This window comes from Bison bison, unplaced genomic scaffold, assembly GCF_000754665.1.
Source record: "Bison bison bison isolate TAMUID 2011002044 unplaced genomic scaffold, Bison_UMD1.0 scf7180017864364, whole genome shotgun sequence".
In the NCBI taxonomy this organism is placed as follows: domain Eukaryota; kingdom Metazoa; phylum Chordata; class Mammalia; order Artiodactyla; family Bovidae; genus Bison; species Bison bison.
In genome coordinates, this window is record NW_011494936.1 from 4,612,141 (window position 1) to 4,623,871 (window position 11,731).

At 39.4% G+C, this 11,731-nt stretch overlaps 1 protein-coding gene across 2 annotated transcripts in view; it reads left to right on the plus strand.

Moving 5' to 3' along the window:
- The window catches only part of CREB5 (cAMP responsive element binding protein 5), a 436,878-nt gene that overhangs the window by 445 nt on the left and 424,702 nt on the right, over positions 1-11,731 (plus strand). The gene's annotated exons all lie outside the window — the stretch shown is intronic.

Here is an 11,731-nt window from a genome sequence, read left to right on the forward strand (position 1 = left end):
CCCCCGCGTCCCCAACTTCCCGGTGATGCGGCGGAATCCCCGGAGAAAGTTTGCAAACTTCCAGCGGGCGCGGCGAGGACGCCGGGTCACCTAGGGGGCGGACGGGCGGGCGCACTGGGGGCTAGCTTCCTCCCGGGCCCCAAGCCTGCTGCTGCCACCTCTTGCAGGGCTGCCCACCGCAGGTGGTGGGCGCGCGCGCCGGGGAATGAGGGGGCATCGCTCTCGGGGGGCACTTGCCTTTCACTGCAGGCGTGGAATGCTCGACAGTGGCGAGGCTGTCCTTGTCTTCACTCCTACAGCCACCTCCTGCCTCTGTCCGGTTCTCACTGGCATCATTACCTCTTCCCCGCCGCTGCCCCAAATGACAGCTCCCGCCTTCGACGCGGCTGTAGTTCTCAGAACACGGCGGCGGAGCCTTCCTCGCCACCAGATTCTACACGGAATAGCTCAAAACTTTTCACGACGTTCTTAGAGGGGCAAGACTCGCGAAGGAACCAAGGAGATGTTTTCTCCTGGCGGCTGCATCCCTCTTTTCCTTTGCCATAGATTTATTTCGGGGGTGGAGGGTGAGTATCTGGTAGATAAAGATCTTGTCCACCCCAACTTTCCCTGAACAAGTGCCGCCCCCACTTGAGACTTGTTCAAGGCCGGGAACTGAAGTGGGCTACTTATATATTTCGTTGTCAGAGTCTACAGAGTGTTTGGTTTTTATTTTTCCCTCCTTCTCTGACATGTGTCAAGGAATAAAGGCTGGATACAGGTCCATTACGTCATTCTGCAGACCAATAAGTGTTTGATTAACAGCTTCAGATACTCAAGGGTTGGGGGCCTTAGAAGTGCTGACAAGGCAAGGCTTTCCATCCCCAACCCCCAACATACTTGTACAATCGCTGATTCCCTGAGCATCGTTATTGCCCTCTCCTCCCGGATCCCTCCTTCTCCACCCGCTCTACCGCCCACACCGTTATCACTCTGGCCCCGCCTCCGCCTTTGACTGCTTTCCCTGGGGCGATCACAGTCCCTGGAGTGTGGGTAAGAGCTTCTGGTGGCCCAGGGAGCGCAGTACCTGATCGACGCACACACAATCTGCTCTTTTCTATTATTTAAGAAAGGCACCAGTGAACCCTCTTCTCCAGGGCAAACTGCTCAACTCTGATAGAAAAGGCGTCTCAGGAAATGTTTAGAGACACTATGATAGTACTGTGTCCCTGTGGTGACTTAGGAAAACAACACACTCATTGCAAGCAAAGTTCTTAACTTTACAGAGCGCATTCCTCAGACAGACCGGTTATCCGAAGAGGGATGGCTGAGGATGCCGACTAAATCAAATTTAGCTGGAAGGCTCGAGATTAAACGTTTTATTTCCAAAGTGAGGGAATGTAAGTCGTTGAACTCAAAATATCTTACAATAAAGTGGTGCATGTGTTACTTTTTTTCTCTTAACATTAACTTTCTGTATTTCAATAGAAAGTTAAATACATAAGTCATTGAATTGAGTCAGAATCCCCGTATCTGGCAGTTGAATAAAAATACTGTATATGACATGTTTAAGGGATAAAAGTAAAAAGGGGGTGGGGATGGGGCTGCAGTGTGTAGCAGAAATTAAATAAAAGATTTCTTAACAGGCTTTTGAACAGAGCGGGTGCAGAAGAGCTGAGTGCTCTCTGATTTGAAGCTGGTGAAAGCTAAATAAAGGAAAATTTATATTCTGAGTATGTGGGAATTTCTTGAAGAACACATGTTTTGTTATAATCAGATCTACTTTCTTCAGAGTGAAAGCCACGCTGTAGAGTAGGCATTTGTGAAACTCATGTGTGGAGTCTAATTGACGTCATTCCCCAAGTTTGTGGCAGTATTTATTATTTATTCACATCTAGAGATGAAATAGTATGACCCCCCACACAATACATGTGCATCTGAAATGTTAAAACTTCTTGTTTGTGATGCATACATAGACCTGAAGGGGAAAATGGCCCGGGTCACCAGCACTGGAGAGTGTGATTAATGATCAGTGATTTAGTGATCAGTGATTAGTGGTTTTATTCAAACTGTTACCTCTGACCAGAAGCACACATCAGAGGATTAACAGGCTCTTTAGATAAATGCTCATTAGTGGAAGGGGAAAAGCACAGATAATAGGCATGCACCCAGGGACAACTTTCGAAGAAAATCATTCCCCGTCTTCAGAATAATAAGCTCTATTAACAGAAAGCCCTTTTAATTTAAAACTTGCTTTTATCTTGTAAATCAAAGTTAGATGTAAAAGTTTGTAGTGCCATTATAACCTAAATTTTCCCATATCCACTAGATGTGGATTATCTCAGTAGCGATATTTTTTTTTATTTAAATAAACAATTGGACCTTTAGAGCAGCTGAACCCTGACAAGTCCTTAAGTCCCAGAGTTTGAAGGTGTCCCCCCTTTTAGAATGGAGAGTGCAGCTTGCTAACTAGATGGCGCAGTGTTATTTGGTGTTCTGAGCTGTGTCGTGCAGGAGTCTAAAGGAGCAAGTAGCTGCTTGTGAGGTGTTCTTCAACACTTCCAACAAAGTTGATTCTGTGTAGGGTTGGAGGCTAGACAGTTCTACAAGTTTTTAGTCACATTTTCCATGTCGGTTAAATCTGGGGAGTTCAAGGCTACTGGAAAAATTAGTCTCATTACTAAAAGAAACTAAGAACCAGAAAGAAGAGGAGGTACGGGAGTCCAGGAGGTACCTGTGGATTGCAGAAGTGATTGTAAAATACCAGACCTGTTCTTGTTTTTTCTTTTTTTTCTTTTACTAAGAGCTGGTTTCTCAGTGTCGTGGTCTGAATTACTGAGGCAGATACGTAAAGCTTTATTTTCTTCCTAATCTTGCTGGTGAAAAAGAATTTACTAGAAAGAAAGGAAGGAAAACCTTGATTTGGTGGCTGCAGAAAGCAACACGTTGTTGATTTTATTCTACAGATAATGGTAAGATGATGTTTATTATGCTTATTAAGGAGAAAGGGAACTTTGTAGTTGGTTCCAGGAGAACAATCTCGTATTTTCATAGATGAGATTCGTAAGTGGAATTCTTATTTTACACTGACTTTTAAGATTGCTGTTGCAGTTTCCTGAGACTTGATAACATTTGATTGGAAGCTTTTGTGTGTGTGTGTGTGTGTGGATAAGACCATTATTTCCTGGGTAAAATAATGTTCGTGAGCATGGGAACTGCAGTAGGGGAGCTACGAAACATGTGAAATGATATGCCAGGTAAGAATGCTCTTTTCCCCCAAGATTTCATGAATCACTTCAGTAGCTACTTAAGTTTTAATTAAAAAAGAAACCTAAAAGTTAAAAATAAAACAAAAAACCATCCTGGATGAGTATTCCCTGAAGAAGGATGCTGTTGATGGAATATCAGCTACTACTTTAGTTATAAAACTTAAAAAGAAAGCAATTAAAGAACTTTCTTTATTGTGCTTCCCTGTAAGTTTTCTCATTTTCTGTTGCTTGTAGCATGTTACATACATGTTATATTTAAATCCTGTCTGATTCATAGCGATTTTTATTTTTCAACTTTACTCAAACTATGTTTACTCAGTTGATTGTATCTTGAAGCCAGCTGGTTTTGAATATAAATGGTTGATACCCCCATATTGCCTGTCAATGAAAAGTCAGTTGTGACCTTATATAGTTTATATATGAGCAGATAATTAGGACATTCCCACAAAAAAATAGAAACAGTGCTTTTATTTTTATATCTTTCTGGTGTTGCAGCTTTTATTTGAACAAGAGGTTCAGTGAATGGTAGCTTGTTAGAGAGATTTTTCTTGTATAGCTTTTCAGTTACAGTAAGTTGAAGATTTTGGTTACAGTTATTTGTCAGTTTCCCTCACCTATGGATTCAAAACCAATCAATTGTGGACTTTTCATGGCTGTTCATACTAACGTCAGGTTCCTGGTCTCCTGATTTCTTATTATAATTTGCTTTTTTGGCAATGATGCATCACCGTCCTATAGTATTTCCTTTAGCTTTCCTTTATTTTTTATTAAGCTGAAAATTATTTTGTGGGGATGTGATGTTTGCTGGATCACCGAGATGTGAACTTTGTGTCTGTAGTTGGTTTTCTTCTGGTTATGCTATTAGAATAAATTGGGGATTTGAGTAGACTTATTATTTTTGTCATCTTTTTTCCCCCTTCTTCTTCTTTACTTCAAAGCAGTGCTGTTAGCCACGAAATTAATGTGATCATGGCTGGTGTTTCCCATCTATATGCTTCTTTTGCTTCTTACAAATTGGATTTCCACAGCAATTTAAGATCTTTTTTTAGAGGCAGCTTTCTTGGATGAAGATGGAACAATGATCTCAGTCAATTCATTATCTTGTCCAGTTTGACTACCAGCTGTATTATGGGAATCAACCCATGCTTTTATAAATTAGTGTTTAAAAATTTAAATCTAGGACTATTTCTCTGAATCCTATTTAAGAAAATTATACAGTTGAGATAAGGTAATAAACTTGGAGAGGGGGGCAATGGCCCCACATATTTAAATGTGAGAAAGAAGCACTTTCAGATATGCTAAGCAGACTTAAAGAACCTTTTTGTATTGCTATTTGTAAACTATATAAGCTATCTACTTTATGGCATCACTTTAAATAGAAACTCTGGCACTTTAAAAATGACATCATGCTTAATGTTTTCAATAAAGGGTTCTTACATTTTGTAATTAGGAAAAAAACGGACAATTAGTGCTTTTTGAGGATCCATTAGTATTCCATTGTTGGGAATCACAAATCATGGATTTAATGTAAGAAAAGAGAAGAGAGAGAAGGCTTTTACAAGTTTCCAGGTAATACTGATGATACTATTACAAAAGTAAAAATTTTGAAACTCTTATTGACACTCTGGGACCTTCAATATAAAACTTTAAAAGTTTAGGATAAATTCCTAAATGTGTAATATGTTACAGTGACATTTCCATATTTCTTACCTCCAAGCTCACTCTGTTGCCTATTTAGGTTTTCTGAGAAATAGATCAGAATCAACTTTAACATTTAAAAAAATACATATTTTAGCTGCTTCCTTCTACTTCCTCAAGGTTCACATTTGTAATCTCTACCCTAAAATTAACAAGGATTGAAAACTGCCATGTTGGCATTTGGCTTCCCACTCCAGTATTCTTGCCTGGAGAATCCCCATGGACAGAGGAGCCTGGCAGGCTACAGTCCATGGGGTCGCAAAGAATCAGATACAACTGAGCAACTAAGCACACACACCTAATTGTAGTGAGAAGTTGCTTTTGGCCTAGGGGTTCATTCAGATGTGAGAAAGGCTTTTGTGATAGCATTTGGCAGAGCTGGAATTGGTGGGGCAGGGGGCGTCTTCTCGTTGATGGGCCAGCTTTGTCCCTTTGCAGAGGACAGCCTCCGGCCTGGTGGTTCTTCTGGCTCATCTAAGACCTAGAGTTGGAGAATGCTGAACCCAGCCTAGAAGCAGGGTCCTTACTTCCAGGTCAGGGGGTCTTTCCATGTGTCAGGCTGCCATAAATGCCCTTGTCCTGAAGGAAGCATAACCCATGGCTTTGAATGCTTTGCTCTTTTCAAGCCTTTTGATCACTAACCTTTCAAATTTTTATCAGATCTTTTGAATGAATACCTTGACTGTATAAACTGTAGTTTTTATTCTGGTTATTCTTATATATCTGCAATTTTAATTTTTCTGATATTGGTTTCCTTATTTGAAGGCCACTCATCTTCACCATTGTAATTAGACATGCCCTATAAAACTACTTCATCCAGACATAATTTGAGACTAAAAACCAGGCACAACTAAAAATGGTCTATAGGATCATCTCAGTAAAGGCAGTAACTTTCTTTACTTTCTTGTCCTTTTCCTTTCATAAATTTCCTGTCCTTTCTTTTTCATCTCTGAGGAAGGAATCCAAAAACATTTCTTAAAGTTAAAATACCTTTGTCTTTCTTTTTGTTGGATAGAGTAACAAGTGCTATTTTCACTCTGGCAGTTACATTTTTGCCTAAGATCTGTCTGTAATATATTTACAGGCTGGTGTATTTGAGATTGTTTATAGGTGAATATTACTACACAAGGAGTGAGTTGGACCTGGAAGTATGGTCTTCGAGGTTTGACTGGCAAAATTTGACTGATCACAGCAAATTGAAATCATGCATGCAACATAGGGGGCTCCAGAGCACCAAACATTTGATTTAAGATGATGTTTTGGTTTTGCTGTATTTAGGATGGAGCACAAGAATATCTCAACAGAAATCTTGAATGCATCTACTGTATGTGTTGTTTGGCTTGACCCATAGTTTTCCTTTCCAGCTCTTTGCATGAACACTTTATATCAGAATTCAGGTCTCTTTTATTCTTTGATTACACTGAGGAGCCCCTGTGTTGCACGATTTCTCAAATATAACACATTTCAGCCAGTTTTATGCAATTCTCTCTCTGCTGGTTTCCCAAGGGGGGAAAAACCACATGGAACAAAAAACATCTCTGTTTTTGTTTGAATTAGCTGATTATTAGAAGAAATACATTTTATCTCCATTTGCCAGATCTGGTGGGACCACTTTACATTATCAAAACAAGATTTTCTTCTTTAAGTCAACTGTGATGCTATTTAACTTCGGAATGACGAAATATTTATCCATGAGGATAAAGTCCACTTCTAGAAAGGTACCTAGGTGTGATGACGTGTGCCATTTGGAAGAGCCTGTTTGCCTCACTGAGTGACAACAGAGTCCAGAAAAACATTGCCTGTGGGAGGAAAGAAAATATTACAGGCTCAGGCTTCTAAATTCTGAGCCGAGACTGGGATGCTGTGCTGAGGATGAACTTTGGAGTGCTGAGGGTTTCCAGGGTTATTTATTAAACTGCAACCAGAGTAAAACATTCACGGGATAGAACTTGACCATCTACATCTTAAAAGCCTTAATAGTCTTCATTTATTTTCTGCATTTCCCTTATGCTAATGTTTTTCTAGATTTATTTTTAACATTCATTCTTGTGACTGGGCTTTCATGAGTAACCCTACAATGACAAATCACAAGTGTGTGCACAGCAGAGAGGGGGTGTTTTTTCATAAGGGAAATAGATTTCCATATAAAATCTTAGAGGAAGCAACCAGCAAGATAAAAGAAAGAAAGGTTTGAAATCCCAATGGTGGCTTCCTGGGCTCTGCCATTTCTAGCTCTGTAACAGTGAGCTTTAAGGCAACGGGACAAGCCTGACGCCGGAAGAGAGTTTGAGACTCCAAAGTGCTGCCTTGAACTCATTATGCTCTCTGCCTCAGTTTCTTCTTTTGTAATTAGAGTGTTGGTCTTGACCAGCATAGTCCAATGGCAGGAACCACAAACGCAAGCTGCATATATAATTTTAAGTGTTCCTACAGCCACATTAAAAATATTTTTAAGAAGGTGATGTTAATTTTAATAATTTTATTTAACTCAGTATATCTGAAATATCAGTGTACAATCAATTTTAAAATGTTGATGAGATACTTTGTGATTTGGGGAGGTAGTAGATCTTTGAAATCCTGTATGTGTTTACAATTATGCTACATTTCAATTCAGATTAGTCAGATTTCAAGTGCTCACAAGTCACATTTCATGTACCAGTGGCTATGATATTGGGCAATGTAAATCTATAAGCTATATCAAGGGTTCTAATCCAGGCAGCCCTATAAAACCACCTGCAGAGTTTATTTTTTAAAAAATACTAATACTTACCCTGTCCCCTCCATTCTGATTTAATTTGTTTGTTGTGGGGACTTGGGCTTCTAAATTTTTTAAAAACTCCAGAAATGTTTGTAAAGTTTAGCCAGGGTTGAGAACTGCAATTCTAACTGATCGCTGAGGAATCTTCTACTCTAATATTCCATGATTCTATTTAAGGAAAGAGATTGCAGTGGAACATTCAGAGTTCAAAGGGCAGCAAGTGGTTTTTATTGGTGTGCTGCTGCACGCTGCAAAACATGTTTAAGAAGATGTCATTAATACAAATTAAAACGTGAAGGTTTTAGAAGATAATTCTTTGAACCACGGATGAGCTCCTTTTTGTGTAAGTTTCAACGTGGATTGTTTTAAGTGGTTTGCTTCCAGAGAAATCTTAAGGTAGGATTTGGTTTGCACGCGGACTCGCAGAAAGCTTCCATTTTGGAAAAGGTCAAGATCACCACATTTCAGGTATTTTGCTAGCTTGCTTCTTTGCCCCAGATGCTCCCTGCCTTTAGCTGGTTTTGAAGAGATGCTCTGACTGTATGGATACCCTTGTGTTTCTGCCCTCTAAACTTTTAACAAGCTTCGTGTCAGACCAAACTTGCTCTCTGCTCATGTCAAAGTGTTAGTTACAAACCCCTGGAATTAAAGTGTTCATTCTATTTGTCATCCTTTAAGTATTAGAAAAATCAGTATTTCTTAGTACACATCAGGATGTTTTCCTTTAATGATTTTTTGAACAATATACCAGCTTGTACTTTCAGTAAATGATGTGAAAAATCCCCCAAAACAAAAAATAATAATTTCCAAACTCCTCTTCTTTTGAAGTTAACACACTGCATTGTTTGTGGAGGGGACGAGAGACCTCAGGGACGGTCCCTTGTGACTTCATGTTGCCTAGAGCCCCTGCATTCCCGCATTCGTGAGTCATTTCACCCTGAACCTCTCTCCTTATCCCCTGCATAGCAACTTGGTTCCAAGTACATGTTCCTCTGGCCGTGTTCTTTCAAAACGTGACTTAAACCGCTTTTAGGTTCAAAACTATACCTTTCGCTACATTTCATGGTGATAACATTTGTGTTTTCTGTAATATCATTCCCTGGGAGAATTTTAACCTCCACTCATTAACACACAGCATGATTTCCTATTGTATAGGTGGGGAAACTGAGAGATTGACACTGTGTTCCTTAATTAGGAGGGTGGTCAGTGTGAGCAAAAAGCTCACGTTTATTAGTACCTAAATGTAAGCATTCCGGATAGCTTCCAGGTGGGGAGTTCCCAATTGTGTATATTATTGCATTCGTCTTTGAATTCATAAGTAATGTTTTTTTCTGATACTTTTCCATGCATTATTTGCGCATCAATTAGTGTCTAAATATAAGCACTGATCTGGATGGCTTCCAGGTGGGGAGTTCCCAATTGTGTATATTATTGCATTCGTCTTTGAATTTATAAATAATGTTTTTCTGATACTTTTTCATGCATTATTTGCACATCTATGATTTCTCTGCTAATAACTCTTACTTCCCAGCTTCAGGCTGCATGTACAGACCTGGATTGATTAACAAATACATATGGGTTTATCAGCCTCTTAACATGGAATCTGTTCTGAAAGTTGCATGGAGACATCTGTTGCAAACCTGTGTTTTTGGTAGTATCTAGGGAACCTTTCTTCAGGCTCCTTTGTGATTGACTGTCAGAGGACTTTGTGGAGAGACGATGAGATTAAAGATGTGAGTTGTTTTAGGTATTCATTTGTTGAGCAAGACAGACTCTAGTCCTAGCTCCTAAACTGTCTTTAATAAAACATTTTAACTTTTATTTTACCAATGTTCTGTCTTCACACTTGACCTGGAGCCATCTTCTTTGGAGTACTTGGTTTTTGTTTTCTCCTAGTAATGACTAGAGTTGGACTTAGTCATTTGTAGTCTTTGTCTACACCTCTGTTTCTTCATGGGGGAGATGCACACCGGAATTAATAGCATGATCTGTTACCAGTGCCAGGGAGGGGTCATTTTGGTTCCTTTTCCAAGCATTATACTAACGTTAAAGCAATCTTAATATCTACACAAATATGTGGTTAAACATATATAAACAAGTACCTCAGCCAATGAAGACCAGAATGTTACTAACATATATGCTTGTAAATGTGATTATCTTTTTTAGGATGCCCATGGATAATTATTCCTCTTTTTGAGCGAGTATCTATTTGTCACATTGATTTAGATACACAGTTGGTGATTAAGGGTTTTCCAGGCATTGCTAGGGGTAAAGAACCTACCTGTCAATGCAGGAGACTTAAGAGATGCAGGTTTGCTCCCAGGGTCAGGAAGATCCCCTGTAGGAGGGCATGGCAACCCACTCCAGGATTCTTGTCTGGAGAATCCCACGGACAGAGGAACCTGGAGAGCTAAAGTCTATAGGGTCACAAAGAGTTGAACACGACTGAAGCAACTTAGCAAGCACGCATGCCTTGCTGATTAAAAGAGATTGCTAGATTAAAAAAAATTAAAATTATCTTTAAGACACTCTTCTAATAAGACTTGTCTAAGCACACACTGTTTGCAATTTCATCTTCCAGCTTTGCAAGGCAAGATGTCTAACAACCACCATTCTTAGTGCTGTGTTGGTAGACATCATCAAAGATGATGGTGTGGTGTTTTGGCACCATGAAGCGGCATGTAATTTGAAATTGTACTTTTTGCTAAATACCCATACTAATCTCCAAACCATTGAAGATGTTAAAAAAAAATAGAACGGTGATGTCTCTCTGTTGGATGGACAGAGCACTGGCAAAGAAGCACAATTCTTTTTTCATAGGCCTCAGAAGCACTTGCAAAAATCAGGGAGGAAAAAAATTACATGGAATTGCTTGATCTGCCCTTAGGAATGGACATTCTTAAGACAGACAAGTCAACCCTTTAATCCAAGGTTCATTTTTACTCTTTCCAGGAAATAAACTGTTTTTTTAATCCTGAAGCACAAAAATTATACTATCTTTAAAAAGAAGGCTATAAACGGATGCTTAATCTTTTTTTCAAGTTAATTTATTTTTTAACTGAAAGATAATTGCTTTACAGAATTTTGTTGTTTTCTGTCAAATCTCAACATGAATCAGCCATAGGTGTGTGTATATATATATCCCCTCCCTCTTGCTTAATCTTTATTCAACATTTAGCAGGTATTTTAGGAGGTATAGTTAGGAACTTTTACATTCCTTTACATAGTTCTAGTTATTTAATGTTTGTTGAAAAAATAGGCGATTCTGGAGATCGGTTGTACAACAGTGTGAATACATGGAACGCTACTGAACTATGTACTTAAACATTGTTAACATAGGGAATTTTATTATGTGTAATTTATGATTTTTTTTAAAAAGGAGGGATAAAAGTTGCCCATACCCATTTGCAGGATGGAGAAATAGAATGCATAAACCACTTGTTCCAAGCTGTTAGGAATACTAAGCCTTAGTGTGGTAATGGGAGGAACAAAAGTGTAAAGAGGACTTTTGAATTTCAGGCAAATGAAGAGAGGTGACGGGTATGTGATGTGATTCTGACATGTTGGATGATCCAGGGAGGATAGCAGCCAGGCACAGGGCTCAAAGTGCCTCTTTTCTGGAGACCAGCTCAGATCTAGATGGATTCTGTGTATAGAAAGTTGTGTCATATAATTTGAAAACTACACACCATTTGGCATTATTTGAATATCTCTGCTTGTGTTGACTTGATTGCTTTTCTCAGTGAAAGGATGTGCTCAACTGAGAGCAAGGAAGAACCATGGCCTTTAGTTTATGAAGTGAAGTGAAATGAAAGTCGCTCAGTCATGTCCAACTCTTTGCAAACCCATGGACTATATAGTCCATGGAATTCTATAGGCCAGAATACTGGCGTGGGTAGCCTTTCCCTTCTCTTGGGGATCTTCCCAACCCAGGGATTGAACCCAGGTCTCCACATTGCAGGTGAATTCTTTACCAGCTGAGCCACAAGGGAAGCCCAAGAATACTGGAGTGGGTAGCCTATCCTTA